At 41.3% G+C, this 25,795-nt stretch overlaps 1 protein-coding gene across 5 annotated transcripts in view; it reads left to right on the forward strand.

Annotated features, from left to right (window-relative positions):
• Positions 1-19,365: 19,365 nt before the first annotated feature.
• The window catches only part of TMEM144 (transmembrane protein 144), a 47,370-nt gene continuing 40,940 nt past the window's right edge, over positions 19,366-25,795 (forward strand). For 2 of the 5 annotated variants that reach the window (XM_067035434.1, XM_067035433.1), the window contains exon 1: positions 19,396-19,584. The gene's annotated coding sequence lies outside the window, so the exon portion shown is untranslated. Of the gene's footprint in view, positions 19,585-24,692; positions 24,908-25,795 lie in introns of those variants that run through there. The other 3 variants (XM_059066827.2, XM_067035435.1, XM_067035432.1) reach the window with 3 other exon arrangements.

The raw sequence follows: 25,795 nt of genomic DNA on the forward strand, positions 1-25,795 counted from the left end.
TGTATCAGAGCCCTCATCTGGAAATAATTCCCTAACCAGAGTTAGAGAAAGTTATTAATGCTTGAATTGACCAAAAAAAAAATCCCAAGTCACAAGGTAGATTTTATTTATACGTTGGAAGAAGGATTATTTTAATTGACAGCACGCAGTCAGCACAAAGCCACAGACTCATAACCGCATTCCCTGGTGATTATGTGGTGGAAGCGTCATTCCCCCCAACTCCATCTACGCAAACAGTGAGATCTGAAATCTAATCTAGGTGGGCTGACAGGGGAGGGGAGAGTACGGCCCCAAGCCTCTCTGGGAGGGGCCGCTCCTCTCAGCCAAAGGCGAGGGCCATTCTCTGGAGGAAGCTGTAGTAGTTCGAAGCTTGAGCTCCTCTACCCTGAGCAGCTGGGGGAGGGCACACTGGCTACGGGAACTCTGTGGGGAACCAGCAGCCTCAGCTGCTGAGTAGAAATGATTGATCACCACGTCCTAAACCCTCAGCTGGAACAAATTTTCCAAGACCAAGCTCTGACCTTATCAGCACTCCAGAATCTTTTATTTGGTACCTGGATGTGCTATGATGGAATTTTCAATCCTGTCCTGAGGTGTTTGCACAGAGTCTGCCTCTGTGGGTGTATCTCTGATGGTAACCTGGGTTAACCCAAGGACGTAGTCTGGAGAAAGCCAGCATGGGGTGGATGCAGGGGACAAAGAGGCAGCAGGGGAAAGATTACAACACTAGAGCCTACTGTACCATCAGGGACCTAAAGCGTAGGGATCTAAGCAAAGCAAGTAGCCAGTGGACAAGCCACAGCCAAGTCATCGTAGGGGTATTGACTCTTAGATACTGGCAGCTAACGGCAAGTTCATGGATGAGACACAAAGCCTACAAGGTACCTGTACAGACCAGAACAGGATCAATAGACAGAGATCGGTACCAGGAAAGGAGAAAAGGCAGAGGATGAGGCTGGTCTGTAAGAAAACAGACAGGATCCCATCCTGATTCTGTGGTCAAATCCCAGTAGATTTTTTTTTTTTTATTTTTTAGATTTTCTCGAGATCTTTTCCTTAGTGCAATGTTTTTATATTTGTTTTCTTTTTGATTATCTGCTTGTTTGGTTTATAATCCCAACCTTATCAAGATGAAACCTTAAAGATGACACAGTATATTCGTTCTTGGTCTATAGTTTCTCTGTCTCAAGGAAAAGGAAGATTATCCATGAGCTGGATCAAGGTTGATCCTCCCAAGTGCCTTGGTTGCCAAGGTTCTGTTCTTTGCTGTGTTAACCTTTGCCCTCCTCCTAAACCCATCCCAGTGTTCCCAAGGAACATTCAATTCCCGTCACTTTTCTAGGAGAAGAGGAGGTCAGTATTCTAGGCGGAGTGTACTCTCCATACCGCCAGATTTGGAAATATTGTTTGTCCAGCCTTGCACAGGGTCCCCAGCTCTGATACTGCACAACAAAGCCAGACCACACTTGACCCGTGTCTACCCGGGACTCAGGGGCATTAAGGGCTGCCAGGTTCTCTGCAGGTACTAGCTGTGGCTGTTGTCTCACCTTCTTCATGCTCTTACCTGATCTGCTTTGGACAAAATGGCTGACCTGCTCCTACTCTACCTCTTCCTTGTTTGCTCTGGACGGCTGAAACCCCGCCCTTCATGCCCACGCCCCCCGCTTCACCGTGTCCATATTCCTTCTCCCCTGTGCCTGTTTCCACAATCCTACTGTAATCCCCACTGCCCTTCCATTCTAGGATGGCTAGGACAGCCACACTAGATCGACTGAGAGGGTATCATGTCTCAGGAGAGCTCAGAGCAAGGCCAAGGCCATTGTAAACACATTGGCTTTTACCCTTGGGAGTTAGAGAGCCGTGGAGGGTTTTCAGCTGAGAAGTGGATGCGGCCTAAAGCGACTGAAAAGCGTCACTCTGATTGTCGTTTCAGGAACAGATGGTGGTGAGGGTGGATCTGCAGACAATCAAAGTAACTCCGATGGGACAATGGAACCCTGACACACGGTGGTCGCAGGAGAGGCGGTAAGATGAGGTCAGCTCCAGATGCATAGTGTAAAAGGCAAGGTAAAAGGATTTCCTGGCGTTTCGAATCTAGGATATGAGAGAATGAACGGAGCAAGCCTGGCTCCACTGGTTTTACTCTATGTGAAACACTCACATACTATTTCAGGGAATCACAACTATGCCAGACATTATTCTAAGCCCTTTGCCAATCACAGCTCATGTAACCCTCGGAACAACCCTATGATATAAATGCTATTAGCATCCCCATTCTATGGACGAGGAACTTGATGTACAGATCGCTTAAATGACACGTGAATGTAATTGCCATTAGCTGAGAGGGATCGTCTAGGAGGTGAACAGATGGGAGCAATATGAGGAGTGCGCTTTTCTACTTTTCAAGATCTAGAGGCCACTAACTACCCACCTGTCCGGGCTCAGTCCGCCTGTGCTTTCATGGTCCACACGTCTTACCTGCAAGTGTTGTATTAGGTACTGCAGGTTGGCACCAGGGCTCCCGCAGCTCTAACTCTGGAAATAGTGGTATGATGGGAAGTGTTTCCCAGTCCCTTGGAGGGGGGAGTAGGATTTTCTGAGTATTTGCTGATTTCTGTGTAAATATTCAAATTCAATTTCAAACAATGTAATTTTATTGGATGTGGAGTTTGAGAGAGATGTACACAGTCTCCCGTCAGCTGCACCTCACCACTAAATGGAGACTTTGTGATAATTTTAAAGGGCTGGTGACTCTGTCTACCTATCTGTCTATCTACCTATCTACCTAGTGTTTGGGACCCCTAAATGAGGAGGAGAATTTATGGTTGGAGACATGGCCAAAGTAGATGGGGAAAGTAATTTAGACCTGAACTAGAGGTTGGAGTATGGATGATAAAGCAAGAATAGACAGAATAGTGTTTCCCTGGTGGCGCAGTGGTTGGGAGCCCGCCTGCCGATGCGGGGGACACGGGTTCGAGCCCCGGTCCGGGAGGATCCCACGTGCCGCGGAGCGGCTGGGCCCGTGAGCCGTGGCCGCTGCGCCTGCGCGTCCGGAGCCTGTGCTCCGCAACGGGAGAGGCCACGGCAGTGAGAGGCCCGCGTAACGCAAAAAAAAAAAAAAAAAAAAACCACGTCATCTGAAGAATAGACAGAATAAATCCAAGGATGTGGAATTATGAAGGGACTACATAACTACAGGAGAGCTCAGTGGTTGAAATAACTGATTCTGGGCTGATGGCACCAGGGTCCAGAGCAGAGGTGACCCGGATGTAAACCTGAGGGGACTCCAAGGCAGGTCGGCCAGTCAGGAGTCTCTGGAGTTGGTAAAGGAAGGAACTCAGTCAGCGCAGAGAAGAGGCACCACGGGACCCCGGGAGCAGCCGAGAGCAGACACACTGAAGCTTGGTGTTGCCAAATGAGCACTTCTACAAACCGCCTGCTTCTGAATCTCCAGGAGCTCATTGCAAAAAATACTTTTGAGGCAGCGTATCTGGGTTGAGTGAAGGAACTGTGTGCTTCTTAAAAGCTTCCTGAGTCATTTATAGATAATATCAGGTGTGGAAACGTGTTAAGTACCAAAGACAGGAGGAGTCAGGATATCAAGGAATCCCAAGAGCCAATAAAAGTCACCTAATTATGAGATTAGAGTTTAGGGCCAGGACAGCAAGGCCTGAAAGGGGTAGGACACAGATAACAAGATCACACAGTAGCCAAGTAGCAGGATACATAGGTAGGAGCTGAAGCTGAGGCCTGGACACCAGGGCCATGTGAGGCACCCTCAGTCAGGGTTCCCAAGCGTCCCAAACGTGTCACCAGGAAGTTTTTAACTTCTTGGCAATGGGTCCAGGAGAAAAATGTATTCAGGGAAGTGACATGATCACTTCACTTTCACAGTAGGACGGTGGGAAGAGTGCAAAGAAACAAGACTGGAAGTAAGAAAACTAACCAAGGGGAAACTCAAGCAAAAGACGACGAAGGCGGAACGGTGGCTGTGACCATGGGGATGGGAGAGCGAGGCTGGCTTCAGAGACGTTTCCAAGTCGGCACTGCCATAGGGTATCTGGTCGGATGCGGAGAGGGAGGGCTAGGGAGAGATGGACGACGACGCTCACATTTCTGGGTAAAGGGAGAGGAGGAATAGGGAGAAATGGAAGAGCGTCCCCACACCTCCAACTGGGGCCATCTGGTGAGCAGCATGCTGCGGGGACGTAAGCACCTCGGAAGAAAGAGATGAGATCAGGACTCTTGGTGGCGAATAAGAGAAAATAACTCAACTGGCTCAGACAATAAGTGGCTTTTCTTGTTGCCTGCCATCAAAGAAGGGCTTGAACCAGCAACGATGTAGTCAACTGTGCTGTCTTCTCAGAATGTAGTGTCATATCCCTTCTCATCAGAGTCTCCAGGTTTCGAGTACAGCTACGTCTGACATACTCACAGACGCAGGACTGAGCGAGGACTGGCCAGCCAGAGTGCCCCACGCTTTTGGCCACAGTGACCAACTCCGAGGTGGTCATAAGAGCTGAGCTTGCCAATCAACCGCAATTCATGAGACTCCTCCAGTAAAGCCAGCAGAGACTTTCCTCCTGGAGCTGTTGTCTTCGGGGTAATGTTTAGGAAGGACGAACAACTGGAGCAGCCTGCAACCCTCTTCCTCAGCAACGTAGGAAAGAGGCTAATTGCGTGAAGTTCAGTTGAGCCCAACTCAAAAGCTGAGAGAAGAGGAGGTGAAGACGGACAGTGTGGGTTCCAGGCACCAGTAGAGGCCGGGGTCACGCAGTATTTCTTTGATCATATTAGCTATTTCAATATCCTTCCCAATCACACGAGGAAATAAATTCCTTTTTCTCCCTTTGGCTAGTTAGCAAAGGGTCTACTGGAATCTGAAGCACTAGATTCTCCACGAATACCTGCTGAAAGGCCAGAGCTACAACTGAGGCTCGGGAAGAGCTCTATTTGGGGACTGGACTGTCAGCAGAGTCTGGTCCACCATTCACCTGCACCTCTCTCTGGATGCTGGTGTCGTTCTCCCCAATACAGACTACTTTCATTCGCATCATTGGCCGTGTGGCCACCACACATCTCTCTAGGTTTACTCTTCACGGGTTCTGTCTCTATTTTTGAACTTGGTTCTATCTCTGTATTTGAACTTGAACCTGCAGAGAGTGAAAGGCAGGCAGTTTTACTCTCTTTACTTCCAAGTTCAAAATTTTTAAGGGAGGATTCTGATTGACTTGCCTCGTGTCATGTCATGGATCAAGCAATGGCCACAAGGATACTGCAATCCTATCGCTGGCTTAGGTTGGGCCAGGATGACATCCCTGAACCAATCAAATGAGGCCAGCGGGGCAGACTCGCATAAGAAAACAGCCATGCTCACGGAAACCACAAAGTTCAAGGAGGGAGAGGAATAATTCCAAGAAGAACAGCGGTACCATTCCCGGAAGAAGGGCGAACATAGCCGTAGGTGTCCCTTCCCGAAAGGATAATGTTTGAAATATGTTGACTCTGAAGCCCCACGGAGGGTGAGAAGGAGGTAGGGATGAGCAACATGATTCCTCACGTCTGTAAGAGACAATTTACGCCTGTAAATGATTCTGATGAAACAGGTCGTCTCAGACTAAACTTCAAATTTAAGCTGTAAACTGGGTGTAAATTTACCCCAAGATTACCTAGAACTCTAGTTTTCAAAACGATTTTTCTCACTCTCAAATGGTTATGGGCTTTAGTAGAGGGGACATTGTATAGTAAGAGAGAAGAAAGGGGTGTGAGTCTCCAAGAGGCAAGACCTCATGAGCAAAAAATCCTGATCTGTGTTTCTCCCCTCTTGGGCAGGAGACAAGATCATGAGCTAGCAGCCCCTCGGGACCCCAAGGTTTGGGGTCTGAGCGATTAGAAAAATGGGGTTGCCATTGACAGGGGAGAGGAAGATTATGAGCAGGGCAGGGCTGGGTAAGTTTGAGTTTTCTCTCAGACATTTATGTGGGGAGGTCAAGGAAGCTATTAGAAACATAGGACTGGGTTTCAGAAGAGCAATCTGGACAGTCTCATATTTCTGATTGAATTATTGGGTTTTTGTGTGATTTCCTCTGTTTTTAATATTTGACTTTGGGGAGTGGATTTCATGATTTCAACTTATACATTCTATTTAAATTTGGGTGAATGCCCCCTTTTTGTCATTTTTTTTTTGAAGTGCAGTTGATTAACAACGTTGTGTTAGTTTCAGGTGTACAGCACAGTGATTCGGTTATATATACATTTACACCTATTCTTTTCAGACTCTTTTCCCATATAGGTTATTACACAATACTGAGTATAGGCCCCTGTGCTACCCAGTGGGTCTGATATTGAGAGTTCTGGAAAAAATGAGGAACCATCCAAGCAGATTGATGAAGCCTTCAGAGTATGCGAGGAAAACCAGGAGGATGTGATGTTCTGGAAGCCATGTCAATGAAAAACATCAAGGAGAAGGGAAAATCACTGTGACAGATGCCGCTGAAGGGGCACGTAAATAACGACAAAGAATTAGCCATTGGACTTAGCAATGTGGCTGACATCGGTGATGCTGACAGTTTCCATGAGGCGATGGGAGTGCAAGGCGAGAGCTCCATGGGAGCCATGAACGCCGGCAGGGCGCTCGTCCATCACCTTCCATGGTTACCTTTTTATGTGTGGTGAGAATGAATAAGATCTACTCTTTCAGCAAATTTCAAATATACAGTATTATAAAGGATAGTCACAATGCTGTACCTTAGACCCCCAGAACTTACTCATAACTGAAAGTTTGTGCCCTTTGACCAGCATCTCCTCATTCTCCCCCACCCATCCCCAGCCCCGGGCAAACACCATTCTACTCTCTGCTTCAACGAGTTTGACTTTTTTAGATTCCACATATAAGTGAGATCATGCCTTTAATTCTTGCTGTGATTGGCTTATTTAACTTTGCATAATGTCCTCCAAGTTCACCCATGTTGTCTCGAATTTCAGGCTTTCCTTCTTCTTTATGGATGATAATATTCCATTATAATGTATATATAGTAACATTTCATTAAATATCGCATTTTCTTTATCTATTCATCAGTCAATGGACACTTAGGTTGTCTCCATATCTTGGTTGTGCCGCGATGAACATGGTAAGTCAGGTATCTCTTTGAGGTACTGATTTCATTTTCTTTGGATATATACTAGAAATAGGATTGCTAGATCCATTATGAATTTTCATTAATAAACTTCCCATATCAGATCCATAGCTTATTTTGTTAATTTTATTTATTTATTTATTTTTATACATATACATGTATCTATTCTTTTTGAAATTCTTTTCCCATGTAGGTTATTAGAGAATATTGAGCAGAGTTCCTACTGGTCCTTGTTGGTTATCCATTTTAAATATAGTAGTGTGTACATGTCAATCCCAAACTCCCAGTCTATCTCGCCCCCAACCCTTCCCCCTGGTAACCATAAGTTCTTTCTCTAAATCTGTGAGTCTGTTTCTGTTTTGTAAATAAGGTCATTTTTTTAAGATTCCACATATAAGTGATATCATATGATATTTGTCTTTCTCTGTCTAACTTACTTCACTTGGTATGATAATCTCCAGGTCCATCCATGTTGCTGCAAATGGCCTTACTTCATTCTTTTTTTTTTAACTTTTCATTTCATATTGGAGCATAGATGATTAACAATGTTGTAGTAGTTTCAGGTGCACAGCAAAGGGACTCAGCCATCCATATACATGTATCTATTGTCTCCCAAACTCCCCTCCCATCCAGGCCGCCACATAACATTGAGCAGAGTGCCCTGTACTCTATAGTAGGTCCTTGTTGGTTATCCATTTTAAATATAACAGTGTGTACATGTTGAGCCCAAACTCCCTGACTATCCCTTCCCCCCATCCTTCCCCCCCGGAAACCACAAGTTCATTCTCTAAGTCTGTGAGTCTCTTTCTGTTTTGTAATAAATTAATTTGTGTCATTTCTTTTCAGATTCCGCATATAAAGGATAGTGTACAATATTTCTCTTTCTCTGTCTGACTTACTTCACTCAGCATGACAATCTCTAGGTCCATCCATGTTGCTGCAAAGGGCATTATTTTATCCTTTTTAATGGCTGAGTAATAGTCCAATGTATATATATACTACATCTTCTTTATCCATTCATTTGTTGATGGACGTTTAGGTTGCTTCCAAGTCCTGGCTATTGTAAATAGTGCTGCAGTGAACACTGTGGTGCATGTATCTTTTTGAATTATGGTGTTCCCTGGGTATATGACCAGGAGTGGGATTGCTGGAGCATATGGTAGCTCTATTGTTAGTTTTTTAAGGAAACTCCATACTGTTCTCCATAGTGGCTGCACCAATTTACATTCCCACCAATAGTGCAGGAGAGTTCCCTTTTCTCCACACCCTCTCCAGCATTTATTGTTTGTAGATTTTTTCTGGTGGCCATTCTGACCAGTGTGAGGTGATACCTCAATGTTGTTTTGATTTGTATTTCTCTAATAATTAGTGATGTCGAGCATCTTTTCATGTGCCTCTTGGCCACCTGTATGTATTCTTTGTAGAAATGTCTAGGTCTTCTGCCTACTTTTTGATTGGGTTGCTTGTTTTTATGGTATTGAGCTGCATGGGCTGTTTGTAAATTTTTGATACTAATCCTTTGTCAGTAACATTATTTGCAAAAATTTTCTCCCATTCTGTGTGTTCTTTTCATTTTGTTTATGTTTTCCTTTACTGTGCAAAAGCTTTTGAGTTTAATTAGGTCCCAATTGTTTATTTTTGTTTTTATTTCCATTACTCTGGGAGACCGAGTGAAAAACATATTGCTGTGATTTATGTCAGAGAGTGTTCTGACTATGTTTTTCTCTGAGAGTTTTTAGTATCCAGCCTTAGATTTAGGTCTTTAATCCATTTTGAGTTTATTTTTGTGTGTGATGCTAAAGAGTGTTCAAATTTCATTTATTTACATTTAGCTGTACAGTTTTCCCAGCACCATGTATTGAAGAGACTGTCTTTCCATCATTGTATAGTCTTACCTCCTTTGTCATAGATTAACTGACCATAGGTGTGTGGGTTCATTCCTGGGCTTTCTATCCTGTTCCACTGATCTATATGTATGTTTTTGTGCCAATACCATATTGTTTTGATGATTGTAGCTTTGTAGTACAATCTGAAGTCAGGGAGCCTGATTCCTCCAGCTCCATTTTTCTGTCTCAAGATTGCTTTGGCTATTCTGGGTCTTACATGTCTCCATACAAAATTTTAAGATTTTTTGTTCTAGTTCTGTGAAAAATGCCATTGGTAATTTGATGGAGATTGCATTGAATCTGTAGATTGCTTTGGGTAGTAGAGTCATTTTCACAATATTGATTCTGCCAATCCAAAAACATGGTATATATTTCCATCTGTTTGTGTTGTCTTCAATTCCTTTCATCAGCATCTTATAGTTGTCAGAGTACAGGTCTTTTGCCTCCTTAGGTAGGTTTATTCCTAGGTATTTTATTCTTTTTGTTGCAATGGTAAATGGGAGTGTTTCCTTAATTTCTCCTTCTGATTTTTCATTGTTAGTGTATAGCAATGCAACAGATTTCTGTGTATTAATTTTGTACCCTGCAACTTTACCAAATTCGTTGATTAGCTCTAGTAGCTTTCTGGTAGCATCTTTAGGATTTTCTATGTATAGTATCATGTCATCTGCAAACAGTGACAGTTTTACTTCTTCCTTTGCAACTCAGATTCCATTTATTTCTTTTTCTTCTCTGATTACCATGGCTAGAACTTCCAAAACTTTGTTGAATAAAAGTGGTGAGAGTGGACACCCTTCTCTTGTTCCTGATCTTAGAGGAAAAGCTTTCAATTTTTCACCATTGAGAATATGTTTGTTGTGGGTTTGTCATATATGGCCTTTATTATGTTGAGGTATGCCCACTTTCTGGAGAGTTTTTAATCATAAATGGGTGTTGAATATTGTCAAAACTTTTTCTGCATCTATTGAGATGATCATATGGATTTTATTCTACAATTTGTTGACGTATCACACTAATTGATTTCTGGATATTGAAAAAACCTTGCATCCGTGGGATAAATCCTGCTTGTTCAGAGTGTATGGTACTTTTAATATGCTGGTATTTTGTTAAGGATTTTTGCGTCTATGTTCATCAGTGATATTGGCCTATAATTTTGTGTGTGTGTGATATCTTTTGATATCAGGGTGGTGGTGGCCTCATAGAATATATCTGGGAGTATTCCTCCCTCTCCAATTTTTTGGAATAGTTCAGAAGGATAGGTATTAACTCTCCACTAAATGATGGTTAGAATTGGCCTGTGAAGCCATCTGATCCTGGACTTCTGTTTGTTGGGAATTTTTAAATCACACTTTCAATTTCAGTCTTATGATTGGTCTGTTCTTACTTTCTATTGCTTCCTGGTTCAGTCTTGGGAGACTGTACCTCTGTAAGAATCTGTCCACTTATTCCAGGTTGTCCATTTTATTGACATATAGTTGCTTATAGTAGTCTCTTATGATGTTTTGTGTTTCTGTGGTGTCCATTGTAACTTCTTTTACATTTCTAATTTTATTGATTTGAGCCCTCTCCGATTTCTTTTCTTGATGAGTCTAGCTAAAGGTTTATCAATTTTGCTTATCTTTTCAAAGAACCAGCTTTTAGTTTCATTGATCATTTCTGTTGTCTTCTTTGTCTCTATTTCATTTATTTCTGTTCTGATCTTTATGACTTCTTCTGCTAACTTTCAGTTTTGTTTTTTTCTTCTTTCTCTAGTTGCTTATGTAAGGTTAGGTTGTTTATTTGTAATTTTTCTTGTTTTCTGAGGTGTTGTGGTTTGATCAGTCACCACGTAAGGTAGAATGAACTCAATCTCTGAGAATATTGACATCCTTTCTTTGTTGTTATTATTGGTTGACTTGTTTATTTGATTTTGTTTTGCCTGCTTGCTTGTTTGAAGCATTGAGAATCACGTGCAGGTGATGAAGCCCAGAAGGCAGAATCTGCTCTGCTGAGAGACCTGCAGGAGCAGAACCACTTCAAGGCCCAGAGGATATCATGCTGAGGAGAGACTCCCTCTGAGCTTCTCCTAGCACTAACGGCGCCCTGCACCTCAGGAGCTGCAGCACTGCGCGCACAGGGGTGGTGCCACATCCATCAGTCACGGCAACAAGAGGTCTTCTTCTGACGACTGGGATGCTGGTAGCTGGTAGCCTAGGGAAACTAGAACAGGAAAAGAAGACGATGAAAATGTCACACGGGCCCCATGATCACTTGGGAGGCTTCCCCTTGGGGGACTGGCAGACGTAATTGTGGGAACTCGGATGCTGAGGTCTTGTCAACATACTGCAGGAGGCATTGTAATTTCAGCATTAAAAATAAAAGAGGTCAAATTTTATATAAACCGACTGGTGAGGACTTCTTTCAACCTCCTTATATTATGAATTTAAAATGTGAGGTACAAACTCCTTAAGTGTCTTGACCAAGATTACCCAGGAAGGGAGAATGATGTATGCATCAAGATTTTGAGCTATAGTATGTTATAATAATATAGAGTAAAAAAGTAAAAATTGGTTTCAATTTAGAGAGTAAATATCTTCCTTACCATTCGCCAATCCAGAATCAGAACTGCAAGTAAAGTCAGGTGAGAATTTATCGGAAAACAGCAATTCTCCCAAATACGAGCTGCAGCCATAAAATGCAGCAACAGCCCAATTCTTGGAGTGGCCATGGATTTCATACTGAGAATTCTTATTCTCTGAAATCATGGACTATCGGAAACATTTCTGTTTGAAATTATTTCAGTAAGATAAAACACCAGAGTCTGGTCTGGAGGAGTTTAATCATTGTGATACTTTGAAGCTGCCTTGATCTGCAGTCCACGTGCAGAGCTTCAGCAAGCAGGTCTTGGTCACAGCATTTGACATCTACGTTAACTTTGTTTCCAAGGAAAGCATAACTGCGGGTTCACTTCACAGGCCAGAATTGATGGTGACCCCTTTACGCACAGCCTGACTTTGCTTGGAGCCCATCAAAACACCACTGCATTTACATTGCACCTAAAGCCCGCTCTTGCAAAATCCCACAGTAACTCTTTTCTTTTTCCTTCCTTTGGTGAATCTCCCCATGGTTCCTTGGATGTGCAGTCCCCCACATGGCAATGAGTCAGTAAAGCTGACTTACCTGGCCTACAGGTTTGTCTCTGGTGGTCTTAGGCTGATTGAACTAGGAAAAGACAATTCCTTATATGTTATTTTATTTTATTTATTTTTAAAATTTCTTATATTTTAAATGTCTACTCTTTTTTTTTTTTTTTTTTTTTTTTTGTGGTACTTGGGCCTCTCCCGTTGTGGAGCACGGGCTCCGGACACACATGCTCAGCAGCCATGGCTCACGGGCCCAGCCGCTCTGCGGCATGTGGGATCTTCCCGCACCGGGGCACGAACCCGTGTCCCCTGCATCGGCAGGCGGACTCTCAACCACTGCGCCACCAGGGAAGCCCTAAATGTCTACTCTTAATTATCTCTTTTATATCCTCTTCCATATGCAGAAGTAACGAAATAATGTAATTGCAAACCAGAAAAACGTTTATAGCTTAAACGTTTCCATGCTATAAACATAGAATGTTCTTGAGATCAAAGAGGAAGAAAATCAGTGTTTTAAAAATGAAATACACACAGATGTGGGTTTCTTTTGCTTTCCCCAAACCCAGCCTGTGCCTCTTATAATACAACAGTGATCAATAAAGTGTTCTTTCTCCTTAGTTGTATGACTGAGCTACGCTTAGTGACAACAGCCAGCATCGCTTGAAAGATACTGAAAAACTTAAAATACTGAAGAATTTCCACCACCTCCTCCGCAGTCCTCATTCTTAATGTATGAGCTTATTTCCTGCTTCACAGAGAATTAGGAAAAAGTCAGAAGGGAATGTACACAAGCCTCCAGCACGCCTTCCCCACCTCCTGCAGCTGCACCTGTACACTTGTCCCTGTGCACGACCTTCCTGTGCCCCCAACAAGGATGCCTTCCTCTGCTCTGCACTAGGATCCCATCTGCTTGCACCCGCACGAGGACATTGTTCCAGGAATTCTCTCCTCTCTTTTCCCTGGTGGTCCACCTTCAAGACAGCCCTGGATGACCCTCAATGCCTGGTACCTGCGCCGCAATGCAGTCCCCTCTCACAGAGTCAACCAGCAGAATTCTGCAGAAGCCCCAGTGTGTGACTTCAGATGCCAGGTCATAAAAGACAATGGCACCTCTGCCTTCTTGGAGTTCTCACTGTGGGGAAGCCACACCATGTCATGAGGACACTCAAGCAGTCCTCTGATGAGGCGGGTGAAGAGAAACTGAGGTCTGCCCCAAGCAGGGAGGGCCAACGTGCCTGGCCCATAAGCAAGCCTCCTCAGAGGTGGCACCTCCAGCCCGTCCACATCTTCAGATGCCTGGAACCATGGCCAGCATCTCCATGCAGTTTTGGGGAAGAGTCTGAGTGAGAACCCCACCCAAGATGCTCCCAAATTCCTGACCCACAGAAACTGTGAGAGAGGACAGATGTCCAGTGTCCCCCAAGGCATTGCCTTTGGGATGACTTGTTATGCAACAATAGATAACTAACACATCTCCTGTGATCGCAGGACTTGAGCTGCTCCCCATCTTTCCCAGAGGAAAAGCCAGAGTCCCCTGCAGGCCTTATGAGGCCCCTCCCATCGTGTTCGCCCCATTCTCACCACCTCAGGTCCACCCACGGTGACCCCCTTCCCTTCCTCAGAGCCCTGAGATGGGCCTCAGGGTCTCTGTCCTCACTGTTCCCTCTCCCCCCGCCCAGCCATCCCTCAATGTCTCCCTCTCTGGGAGGCCTTCCCTGATGACCCTTCCAGAAATACAGCTCCTCACATACACCCACAGCCACATCCACACACATATGTCTTTCTCCCTCATTTATTTTTTCCTTAATACATATTACTGTTTAATAGACCACATGTACTGTTGATGATCTGGCTGCCCTCATAGCTGAGAGCTGAGCTCGTATAGGGATTGTTGTCTGTCCCCAGTGTCTATAACACTGTCCAGTTTACTGTACATCCTCCATAAAGATGTCTCGGATGAGTGCATGAATGTTAAGGATGCAAGGATGCATAATTAATAGTACCTTAAAAATGCCTGACATAGGCCTTTGTGATCTGAATCCACTTTATAAACCTGCCTCTAAAATTTACCACTAGTTTATATAGCAAATATGCGGGTCCTTAGAATCTGCACCTTTTGTTTCATCTTGATTTTCTTCTAAGTTCTCTGTTTTTTAACTTTTATTCCTATTATTATGTCCTCATTCTACACTGCTTCAAAGACTTCTTGAGAATAATATAAATAAATGAAAGTAGTAAGTAAATAGTGTTAGTATTCTCCTAAACTCAAAATAGGTGATTAAAACTATCACTGGTTCAGTACATTAGAGAATTGTAAACTTTTTAAGGAATAAAGATCTAATTTTTTGTGAACCCTACTTTTAAAAGTCAGCAGAAGGTAATAGTTTTATTTTTCATTGAGGTAAACTTTATTGTGAAATAGTTTACATGAAAAATAAACTTTGGATCAGGACAGGAACATTTAGCCTCATCAATTCTCAGTATCACAGTGTATTTTTTCTAATGTCAGGTTATTATTCGAAAATTTCATTTGCTTTCGGGATATAATAAAACTCTTCTTGAAAATTATTTGTGATAAACTGATTCCTTCTTTTCCAAAGAACCCAGGGAGAGTTCTTTTAAAGACCACAGTGAATGATTACACTATCTAGTGAATAAACAGGTTTTTTCTGCCTTCACACAATTCATAATTTCTCATTATGTATAGAATCCTCACATTTGGGAGCAGGAGAGCACACGCATTAGGATCCTATACAATCATTTCACAACTACCGGAGGGAGGGAGAGTAGCCTAGATTGTGGAAAGCCCTTACAGCCATACTTACCCCAAAGAGTCATAAAATGATAAGCATCTGTTCAATGATCAAAATGGGAAACAATTGGTTTTGATTCTAAAGGAAAGAATAAAATAGTACTTCTCAGGATATGTCTCACTTTGTAAGTACTTCTCTTATTTAGTGAATGGTTGAAAAAGACAATCAAATGAAAAAAATATATATAGGTATATACCTTATCATATTTATGTGATTGATATATTTACCTGGCTGAGGAAATATTGCCATAAAATAATCACAAGCTTAACATTTTTGTAGCTTTTTTAAAATTTACTTTTGTATTGAAGTATAGTTGATTTACACTGTTTCAGGTATACAGAACAGTGATTCAGTTATATATATATATATATATATATATATATATACACACACACACGTATCTGTATATATTCTTTTTCAGATTCTTTTCCATTATAGGGTATTACAAGATACTTAATATATTTCCCTGTGCTGTGCAGAAGGTCCTTGTCATTTATCTATTTTATATGTAGTAGTGTGTATCTGTTAATCCCAAACTCCTAATTTATCCCTCCCCGCTCCAACTTTATTTTTTAGAACAGCTCTAGATTTACAGAAAAATTAAGCAGACAGGACAGAGTTCCCATATACCCTGTCTCTCCTCTCTCACAGTTCCCCTGCTAATAATATCTTGCATTAGTGTGGTACCTTTGATACAATGGATGAACCAATACTGAAACATTTTTATGAGCTGAAGTCTGTAGCTTAGAGTTCACTCTTTAGCTTAGTTCTGTGGGTTCTGACAAATGTATAATGTCAAGTACGCACCATTACATTATCGTACAGATAGTTTCACTGCCCTTAATCCCCTGTGCTTCACACCTTCATTCATCCCCTGCCCGGCTTGAACTTCTCACAACTACCGATCTTTTTACTGTCTTCATAATTTTGTTTTGTCCAGAATGTCATGTAGTTGTAATCATACAGTACGGAGCCTTTTCAGATTGGCTTCTTTGACTTAGAAAGATGCATTTAAAGTTCCTTCATGTCTTTTTGTGGTTTGATTCTTTCTTTTATTGGTAAATAATATTCCACTGTATGGATGTATGACAGTTTGTTTATCCACTCACCTATTGAGGGACGTCTTGGTTGCATACAGTTTTTAGCAATTATGAATAAAGCTGCTAGAAACATTTGTGTACACATAAGTTTCCGTTCATTTTTTGTAAATACCTGGAAGGATGACTGCTGGATTATATGGTAAGACTATGTTTATCTTTGTAAGAAACCACCTAACTGTCTTCCAAAGTAACCACACAATTTTGCAATCCCACCTGCAATGAAAGACAGTTCCTATTGTTCCAAAGTGTTTCCATAATTCGGAATTGTCAGATTTTTGAACTGGAGCCATTCTAGTAGGTTTTGAAGTGTGATTTAATTTGCAAATGTTTTAACTTGTAATTGCCTAGTGATGTGATGTTGAGACTCCTTTCATATGATTATTTGCCATTTTTAAAACTTTTATGAGCTACCTGTTCAGACCTTGAGTCTACCTTTTAAGCTGTGTAGTTGGTTTTCTTACTGTTGAATTTTAAGAGTCCTTCGTATGTTTTTGGATGCAAGTCCTTCATTGGATAATGTGTATTTTACAAATGTCTCTCCCGTGTCAGGGTTGTCTTTTCATTCTCTTAATGTCTTGCTCAGAGAAGTCTGTAATTTTAATAAGTTCAATTAATCAAGTGTTTCTTTCGTTCATCATGCTTTTAGTGTTGTATATTAAAGCTCATCACCAGATCCAAAGTCATTTAGATTTTCTCCTATCCTATCTTCTACAAGTTTTAAAGTTTTGCGTTTTACATTTAAGTGTATGATATGTGTTAAAATTTTGAGAAAAGTGTAAGGTCTGCATCTAGCTTGGTTTGTTTTGCACATGGATGTCTAGTTATTCCAGCACTATTTGTTAAAATACTGTCCTTCCTCCATTAAATTGCCTTCATTTCTTTATAAAAAGGCAGTTGACTATATATGTGGGTCTATTTGGGGCTCTCCATTCTGTTCCATGGATCTATGTGTGTATTCTTTCACCAATACCACACTGTCTTGATTATTGTACTTTCCAGTAAGCCTTCAAGTTGGGTAGTGTTTCTCTTTGTTGTTCTTCAGTATTGTGTTGGTAATTCTGGGTCTTTTGCCTTTTTGTATAAACTTTAGAATCAGTTCATCAATATTCACAAAATAAGTTTCTAGGATTTTGATTGGGATTGCATTCAATCTACAGATCAAGTTGAGGAGAGGTGACATCTTAACCATACTTTCTTCTATCCATGAGCTTGGAATATTTCTCCATTTATTTAGTTCTTTGATTTTGCTCAAAATAATTTTGTAGGGCTTCCCTGGTGGCGCAGTGGTTGAGAGTCCGCCTGCCGATGCAGGGGACATGGGTTCGTGCCCCGGTCCGGGAAGATCCCACATGCCGCGGAGCAGCTGGGCCCGTGAGCCATGGCCGCTGAGCCTGCGCGTCCGGGGCCTGTGCTCCGCAACGGGAGAAGCCACAACAGTGAGAGGCCACAACAGTGAGAGGCCCGCGTACCGCAAAAAAAAAAAAAATAATAATAATAATAATAATTTTGTAGTTTCCCTCACATGGATCTTATACAAATTTCGTTAGATTTATACTAAATATTTTACTTTTTTAGTGCTAATGTAAACAGTAGTTTGCTTTTAACTTCAAGTTTTACTGCCCTTTGCTGGTATATAGAAAACAATTGACTTATATATATTAACCTTGTATCTTGCAACCTTGCTGTAATTGCTTATTAGTTCCAGGAGTTCTTTCTGGCAATTCTTTGGGATTTTCTATATATACAGTCAAATCATTTGTGAACAAAAACAGTTTTATTATTTCCTTCCCAATCTCTGTAACTTTTACTTCTTTGCCTTGTCTAATTATTTTAGCTAGGACTTCTAGTACAGTATTGAAAAGCAGCTGTGAGAGGGGCTATCTTTATCTTATTCCTGAGCTCAGTGGGAAAGCTTTTAGTCTCTCACCATTAAGTATGACGTTAACTGTGGGTTTTTAATAGACGTTCTTTATCAAACTGAGGAAGTTCCCCTTCCTCAATTTCTAGTTTACTGAACATTTTTATTCTAAGTGGGTACTGGGTTTTGTCAAATGTGTTTTCTATATCTATTGATATGATCATGTGATTTTTCTTTTTTAGCTTGTTGATATGGTGGATTATATTAATTGACTTTTGAATGTTGAATGAGGCTTGCATACCTGGGATAAATCTCAGTTGGTCATTGGGTATAATTCTTTTTATATATTGTTGGCCTCTATTTGCTAATATTTTGTTGTGGATTTTTGCATGTATATTTGTAAGAGATATCGGTCTGTAGTTTTCTTGTAATGTCTTTATCTGGTTTTATTATTAGGATAGCGCTGGCCTCATAGAATGAGTTAAGAAGTGGGTTTTTTTTGTTTCTTTTTTCTGCAAGAGTGTAGATAATTGGTATACATTTCTTTCCTAAGTGTCGGTAGAATTCACCTGCGAACGTATCTGGGCCTGGTGCTTACTGTTTTGATAGCTTATTAATTATTGATTCAATGTATTTAATATAAGCCTATGCAGACTGTGTGCTCCTCTTTAGATGAGTTTTGTCACATTGTGTCTTTTTAAGGATTTGTCCATTCATCTCGTTTATCAAGTGTGTGAGCACAGCGCTGTTCATAATATTCCTTTATTACCCTTTCAACATCCGTGGGATAAGTAGTGATGGCCTCGCTTTCATTTCTAATAATAGTAATTTGTATCTTTTTTTCTTCAGTTAGCCTAGCTAGAGATTTAGACATTTTATTGCTCTTTTCAAATAAACAGATGTTTCCTTTATTTTCTCTATTGTTTTGCTGTTTTCAATTTCATTGACTTCTACTCTTTTTCTTTCTTCTGCTTACTTTGCATTTAATTTGCTCTTCTGTTTCTAGTCTCCTATTATGGGAAAAGAGATTACTGATTTTAGATGTTTCTTTTCTAGTATATGTATTAAATACTATAAATTTCCTTCTGTGCACTGCTTTCACTGCATCCCATAAGCTTGATAAGCAGTATTTTCATTATCATTTTAGCTTGATATAAATTTTATTTTGAAAACTCTTATTTGATGCCTTAGTTATTTAGAGGCGTGTTGTGTAATTTCCAATATTGGGGGATTTTCCAGCTATCTTTCTGTTATTTATTTCTAGTTTAATTTCATTGTGGTCTGAGAGCATACTTTGTGTGACACATATTCTTTTAAATGTGTTAAGATGTGTTGTACAGCCTAGAATGTAGCCTATTCTGGTTAACGTTTTATTTGAGCTTACTGAGCTTCTATGTGAGGTTAGTGTTTTATGTGTTGTCTCTTGTGATTGGATGAAATACACAACTGTCTTTTAGATCCAGATGATAATGGCACTATTCAATTCAACTATATCCTCACTGATTTCATGCCTGCTGGATCTGTCCATTATCAATAGAAGAGGGGTGCTGAAAGTGCAAGTGTAATAGTGCATTTATGTCTCTTTCTCCCTGCAGTTTTATCTGGTTTTGCCTCATGTACTTTGATGCTCGGTTGTGAGGTTCAGACACAGGATCGTCGTGTCTTCTTGGTGAGTTGACCCTTTATCATTATGTATCCCTGAAAATTTCCTTGTTCTGAAGTCGGCTCTGTCTGAATTAAAATGGCCATTCCAGCTTTCTTCTAATTAGGGTTAGCACTGTGTATCTTTCTCCATTTTTAATCTGCGTCTTTATAATTAAAGTGGGTTTCTTGTAAACAACATGTAATTGGGTCCTATATTTTATTCACTCTGCAGTCTTTATCTTTTAATTGGTGTATTTAGACAATTCACATTAAAGCCATTCCAGCTTTCTTCTAATTAGTGTTAGCACTGTGTATCTTTCTCCATTTTTAATCTGCGTCTTTATAATTAAAGTGGGTTTCTTGTAAACAACATGTAATTGGGTCCTATATTTTATTCACTCTGCAGTCTTTATCTTTTAATTGGTGTATTTAGACAATTCACATTTAAAGTGATTATTGATAGAGGTGGATTAATATGTACCATACACTTTTTTTCTATTTGTTGCCCTTCTGCTTTGTTTTCTTTTTTTGTCTTCCCTCCCTTTTTCTGGTTTTAATCAGGGATTTATATGATTCTATTTTCTCTCCTCTCTTAGCCTATTAATTATACTTTTTAAAAGATTTTAAGGGTTGCCCTAGAATATGCAGTAAACATTTATAACTATTCTAAATCCACTTTCAAATAACACTATACCTCTTCACAGGTAATGCAGGTTCTTTATAATAAACTATGCCCAGTTCCTCCCTCCTGTCCCTTATAACATTGCTGTGTCATTCATTTCACTTACCCATAAGCTATAACCACCCAACTTATTGTTGCTATTATTATTTTGAAGTTATCTGTCAGATGAATTAAGAATAAAAAATAAGGTCTTATTTTTACTTTCATTTATTCCTTTTCTCACATTCTTCCTTTCTTCATGTAGATCCAAGTTTCTGACTATATCATTTTTCTTCTCTGTGAAGAACTTCTTTTGACATTTCTTCCAAGGCAGGTCTACTCATGAAAAATTTCCTCAGTTTTTGTTGTCTGAGAAAGTCTATTTCCTCTCCACTTTCAAAGGATAATTACACTGGATACAGAATTCTACATTGGTGGATTTTTCTTTCAGCACTATAAATACTTCATTCCACTCTTCTTGTTTGCATGGTTTCTGAAGAGAGAAGTCTGATGTAATTCTATTCTTGGTTTGCCATAGGTAAGGTATATTTTTTCTTCCAGCTTCTTTCAATATATATATATATTTTGTCTGATATTCTACAACTTGAATATGATACACCTACATGTAGATATTTTTGTATTTATCCTGTTTGGTGTTTTCTGAGCTTCTTGAGTCTCCGGTTTGGTATCTGCCATCAATTCTGGAAAATTCTCAGCCACTATTACTTCAAATAATTCTTCCCTTCCTCTCTTTACTGTCTGGTATTCCTATTACTTATATTTTACACTTTTTTTGTAATTTTTTCATAGTTCTCGAATATTGTTCCTTTTTCAAAGAAAAATCTTTTTTCCCTTTACACTTAAATCTGAGATGTTTCTATTGACATATCTTCAAGCTCATGGGTGATTTTTCAGCTGTGAAAAGCGTTCTTCATTTTGTATTGTTTTTGTTTTCCAGCAGCTTCTTCTGATTCTAAGAGTTTTCCTCTCTGCTTATCTTACACATCTGTTCTTGCAAGGTGTAAACTTTCTTGAGTAGAGCTTTTATCACGTCAATTATTTTAAGTACTTTAAATTCCCAGTCTGACCATTCCCAAACCTCTACCATATCAGTCTGGTTCTGATGCTTGCTTTATCTCTTCAGATGGTGTTTTTTTCCTGCCTTTTAGCAAGCATTCTAATTCTTTACAAGATGCACACGATGTATCAGATAATAGGAACTGAGGTAAGCAGGTCTTTAGTGTGAGCTTTTATGTTAACAAGGCCAGGAGTCGCGCTGTGTTTACTGTTTGCTGTGTGAGAGGTTTCACTTTCCTTTAACATCCTTTGTTCTGTCTGCTCTCGTGTCTTTGGGTTTACTTAGAAACTCCTCTCTGAATGGTGTCTGTGTCCTGCAGCTCTCTCAGTTGTAATCCACTGTTACTGTACTGGAGAACTTTTAATAGATCGTAAGGTATTGGGAAGGAGAGGCATTCTATAATCTTATGATTAAATCTCCCCCTTTATCCGGCAGGAATCCCCAGGCTATGACCTTCAGAATTGTTGTTCAGCTTTTTTCTTGTTGTGAAGACAGGCGTGACAATTTCCAGCGCCTTCAAATGTCCACGTGGGAACCAGCAGTTCTTTTTTCCCTCGTGTGAGACAGGCTAGAAGAGGCACAAGTTATCTAATTGTTCTCCCTGGAGGTCAGATGGAGCTCTGATATTGACGTTTCCCTTGAGGGCTAGCCTTTGTTTCAGGAAAAGGAAGCTTTGGGTTCAAAATGATTGCTTTTTCCCTCCCCTTGCCAGAGGCAAGAGAGAATTTTTCTATGATCTTCACAGGAGAGCCGTGTGGGGCTCCTGAAGGTAACACTCTTGAAAGCGCGGGTGCTCCCCTAAGGCTGGGTCCTGCACCCTCAGAGTTTTCCATTCTCAATTCAGTCCACACTCAGCCTCCGGCTATTCGCAGATTACTGCTTAAGTGTCCCCACCCACTACTGGTTCTTGTTCCTAGTCAGCTGGGATTGTCTGCATTCACCTATTTCTTCAGTTTTCAGGGAGGTGATTTGTCCCGAATTCTCTGGTAGATGTAAGAAGAATTGTTGATTTTTGGTTGGTTCAGCTTTTTTCTTGTTGTGATGGCAGCAGTGACAGTTTCCAAGATCTTCATGCATCAGAGTGGAAACCTGAAGTCCTAATAATAATATTTTATATCCATTATATCTTTTGATGACATGAAAGGGTGCCAATGAAAAATTAGTCGATCTAAGAAAGAAATGGAAAATTTTATTCAAGACAGTTTTGAGGATTATAACTCAGGAAGAGCATCTCAGAAAGCTCTAAGAACTATTGTGCCCATTAGAAGTCAAGGCACAGTTATATAAGTTTTTTCAGACAGAGGGCTGTACATCCCGTGACATATTACTGGCAGTTCACATGATCCAGATCTAATCAGCATCGCGGTGGGTCCTGTGATCCCCTACAAGATCAGGAAGGAATGTTGTCTCTTAAGGAGTTGTCTTGTTAATGTTGGGAGAATGTTGCTTGTTGTGGTTGAGCAGGTATTCCTACAAATGGGGGAGGTCTGGTGGATGCATAATGCAGATACACAATGAACAGTGCTGGGAGAGAGGGGGCCAAAGGTCAGAGAAGGCTCTTTTATGTTTAAATTTTTCTTGTCTTGCCATTAAATACAAATTTTTATTTCACAAGGTACATAGATCTTATCATTGGCATTTAACCTACAAGAAAACTGAGGCTGAAGGAGATTAAGTAACTTTCCCAAAGACGAAGGACCAGTAGGTGAAGCCTAACCCACATCTTCCAGACCCTGCCAAGACTCCTCCAACACAGACGTGTATGTTCAGTCATTAATGCACCTGAAACAGTGTGAAAGGAAAACTTTCATGTAAGAGAGGATCGTCCACATTTCAGTTGGCTCTGTGGCCTGATATAGAAAGCCCTGCCCTGGGATATTCCATAATAAACGTCCTCAAGCCTGGCTCAGACCCCAGCTCCCATTTAGATTTTAGGGAATTCACAACAGTGGGAGGCTCAGTTTCTCAGTATGAATCTGGAGCAAGAACTAACCACATAATCATTCATTGAGGTCTCTTACAATCACTCAATAAAGCAGTGCTAGGTTGTATTTAGGCTCCATATTTTTGGAAGAGAGAGTTTGTATATGTGTGTATCTGTGGGTCTGTGGGTATGGATATGTGAAAGAGGAAGTTATTTCTTTACAATTTTTCTGAACTGCTAAATTAAGCCTCTCCCTTAAGTGAAAAGCCTTAGCTTCTTTAATTCTTTAAATGACATGACACTTTACCTTCCCACCTGCTTAAATACACTATAGCTTATGAATATGAATAATATTTAAAGCAGGACTTCCTTCCAGGATTTCCTTTGCCTTTGGATTGTCCTTGTGTTTTCTCGCGGTAACTCCGCAACCATTACCAACCACTGAAATGTCTCCGTGTGCAAAATCACTTCCTCAGAGAGGCCTTCCTTGAACCCTTAGACAGGACAGAACCCAGCACTTCCTCTTTCTGAACCTACGTGTTCATATCTTTGTCCCTTGCTATTCTGGAATCTTCATGAGGGTGGACTCTGCATAAGTCACAGCTGCACCCCCAGGGCTGAAAGTCTAGGATGCTGCTATCCACTAGACCTTCCTGCAGGATCCAGATGTTCTATCGTCTGCAAGTGATTGCTGAGCACTTGAAAAGTACGAGTGAACTACTGAATTTTTAATCCCAATTTAAATTTAAATAGCTATAAACTGCTAGTGGCCACATATCAGATGGTGGAGGAGGACTAGAGCAAAGTTTCTCAAAATCTAAACCAAGATGTCAGGAATCTGCTTCTTGATCCATTCTCCAGGCAATTCTTACCAGCAGTAAAATGTCACAACTGTTGGTCTAGAATGGGATTCTCAATCCTCGCTTCACATTAGACTCACCTGGAGGAGGTTTTAAAAGAGAACAGTGCCCAGCCACACCCCTAGAGAGTCCATTTCGACTGGTCTGGTGTGGGGTTCAGGTATTAGTATTTAAGAAACGAAACAAGACGGAAACTCTTCCCTGGGGACTGTTACGGGCAGTCAGGCTGGAGCGTCTAGAAGATCTGTTCTGCCTCGACCCTCAGAATAGACAGATAAATATACAGATAAATGGTCTGGGGGCGTTTATAAAGGGCTAGTGATTACAAGTGAAATCTTGTGATGTCGCAAGAGATAATAAGTGACATTAGTGGTTCGGATGAATTTCTTGACGTTCCATGAACAAAAAATTCAGCTTTAGATAATCTCTAACGACTGTGTGAAATTCCTTGTCCTTTTATCCATAGACGGTACAAATCATACCAAGCTCTGGGACATCTGGAAGAGGGTGACGCGCTCAGAGCTCCCTAAGCAATCATCTCTGAAAATGCACAAATCCTCTCTAGTTTGCTGGTTGATTGACAGAGGGCCTGGTGACTTCACATGGAGTCACATGACCGCGCGCTGCCCAGCAGCTGGAAGAAGGTGTTTTCCAACCTGCCGCTCCGGGCAGGTCCCGGGTCTCCTTTGCTAAGCCCTCCCCCCTCCTCCCCCCGCCCCCCCCGCCAGGTGCGTCGGTCACCGTCTCGGCGGTAAGGAACGGCGCCCGGACTAGCGCGGGCACGTGGGTGCCGGCGTCCCGCCCTCCCCTCCTGCAGGTGCACGGGTGAGGGTCCCGCAGGAAGCCCAGGCTGGCCGGGTGCGGGGCGCAGAGGGAATCGGGCGGGTGCAGGCTGGGCGCCGGCGCGGGGGAGGCGGCTGCGCGGGTGCGGAGCCCAGGGAATTTCAGCCCCGGCCCCGGGCGCGGCGAGGACCGCAACTCAAGGAAACTCTAGCAGCTTTGCAAGGGGAGTGTCTGATGATTTTTCAAAACGTGCTCCTGATTGAAAAAAAAAAAAAAATTTTAGCCAAGACACTGGAGGAGCTTGCCAGGGGATTTGAGGAAATTATCATGAAACTGAAACCGAATCTTAGGTGGAGTAAGCAATATTGATCAGCACGTACTAAATGCTCACAGAAAGGTCTCCGTAGAGAGGGTTACAGGAAAAAGTTTAAATTACTACGAGAGATTTAAGGGAGAGGTACTATTCAATGAAACAAAAGTACTAGAACAAAAATAAATGAATATAGTTTAACAATATATCAGCATATACTTAAACATGTGAAAACTACTTTAGTCTAAAGTATATTAAGTTCATTTAAATATTATTCAAAAGTAGTTTGAGCCCTGTTAGCTCAACAGGTTTGCATTTTTAAAAACTGGGTCTAGTGTGCGCTAGAGTGATATTGTTTTCCTTTCCACAGAACTTCATTGATTTAGAATGAAGTAGATTCTTCCTTAAAGATAGTAAACATTGCCAACCCACAATGAAACTAGACCCCATGCTTTCTGAAATGTACCAGAGGGGCATGCAATAAACTTCATTTATCTGCAGGTAATAACTAAGCCACACTGGTTAATGTTCACTCAGCAGTCAAAGTGCAGTGTGTGCGCTGCGATTATAACGCGCGCACCAGATTATTCTTTCAAGGAAACCTGGAGGTTTCGGGCTGT

Source organism: Kogia breviceps, chromosome 6 (genome assembly GCF_026419965.1).
Source record: "Kogia breviceps isolate mKogBre1 chromosome 6, mKogBre1 haplotype 1, whole genome shotgun sequence".
In the NCBI taxonomy this organism is placed as follows: Eukaryota; Metazoa; Chordata; class Mammalia; order Artiodactyla; family Physeteridae; genus Kogia; species Kogia breviceps.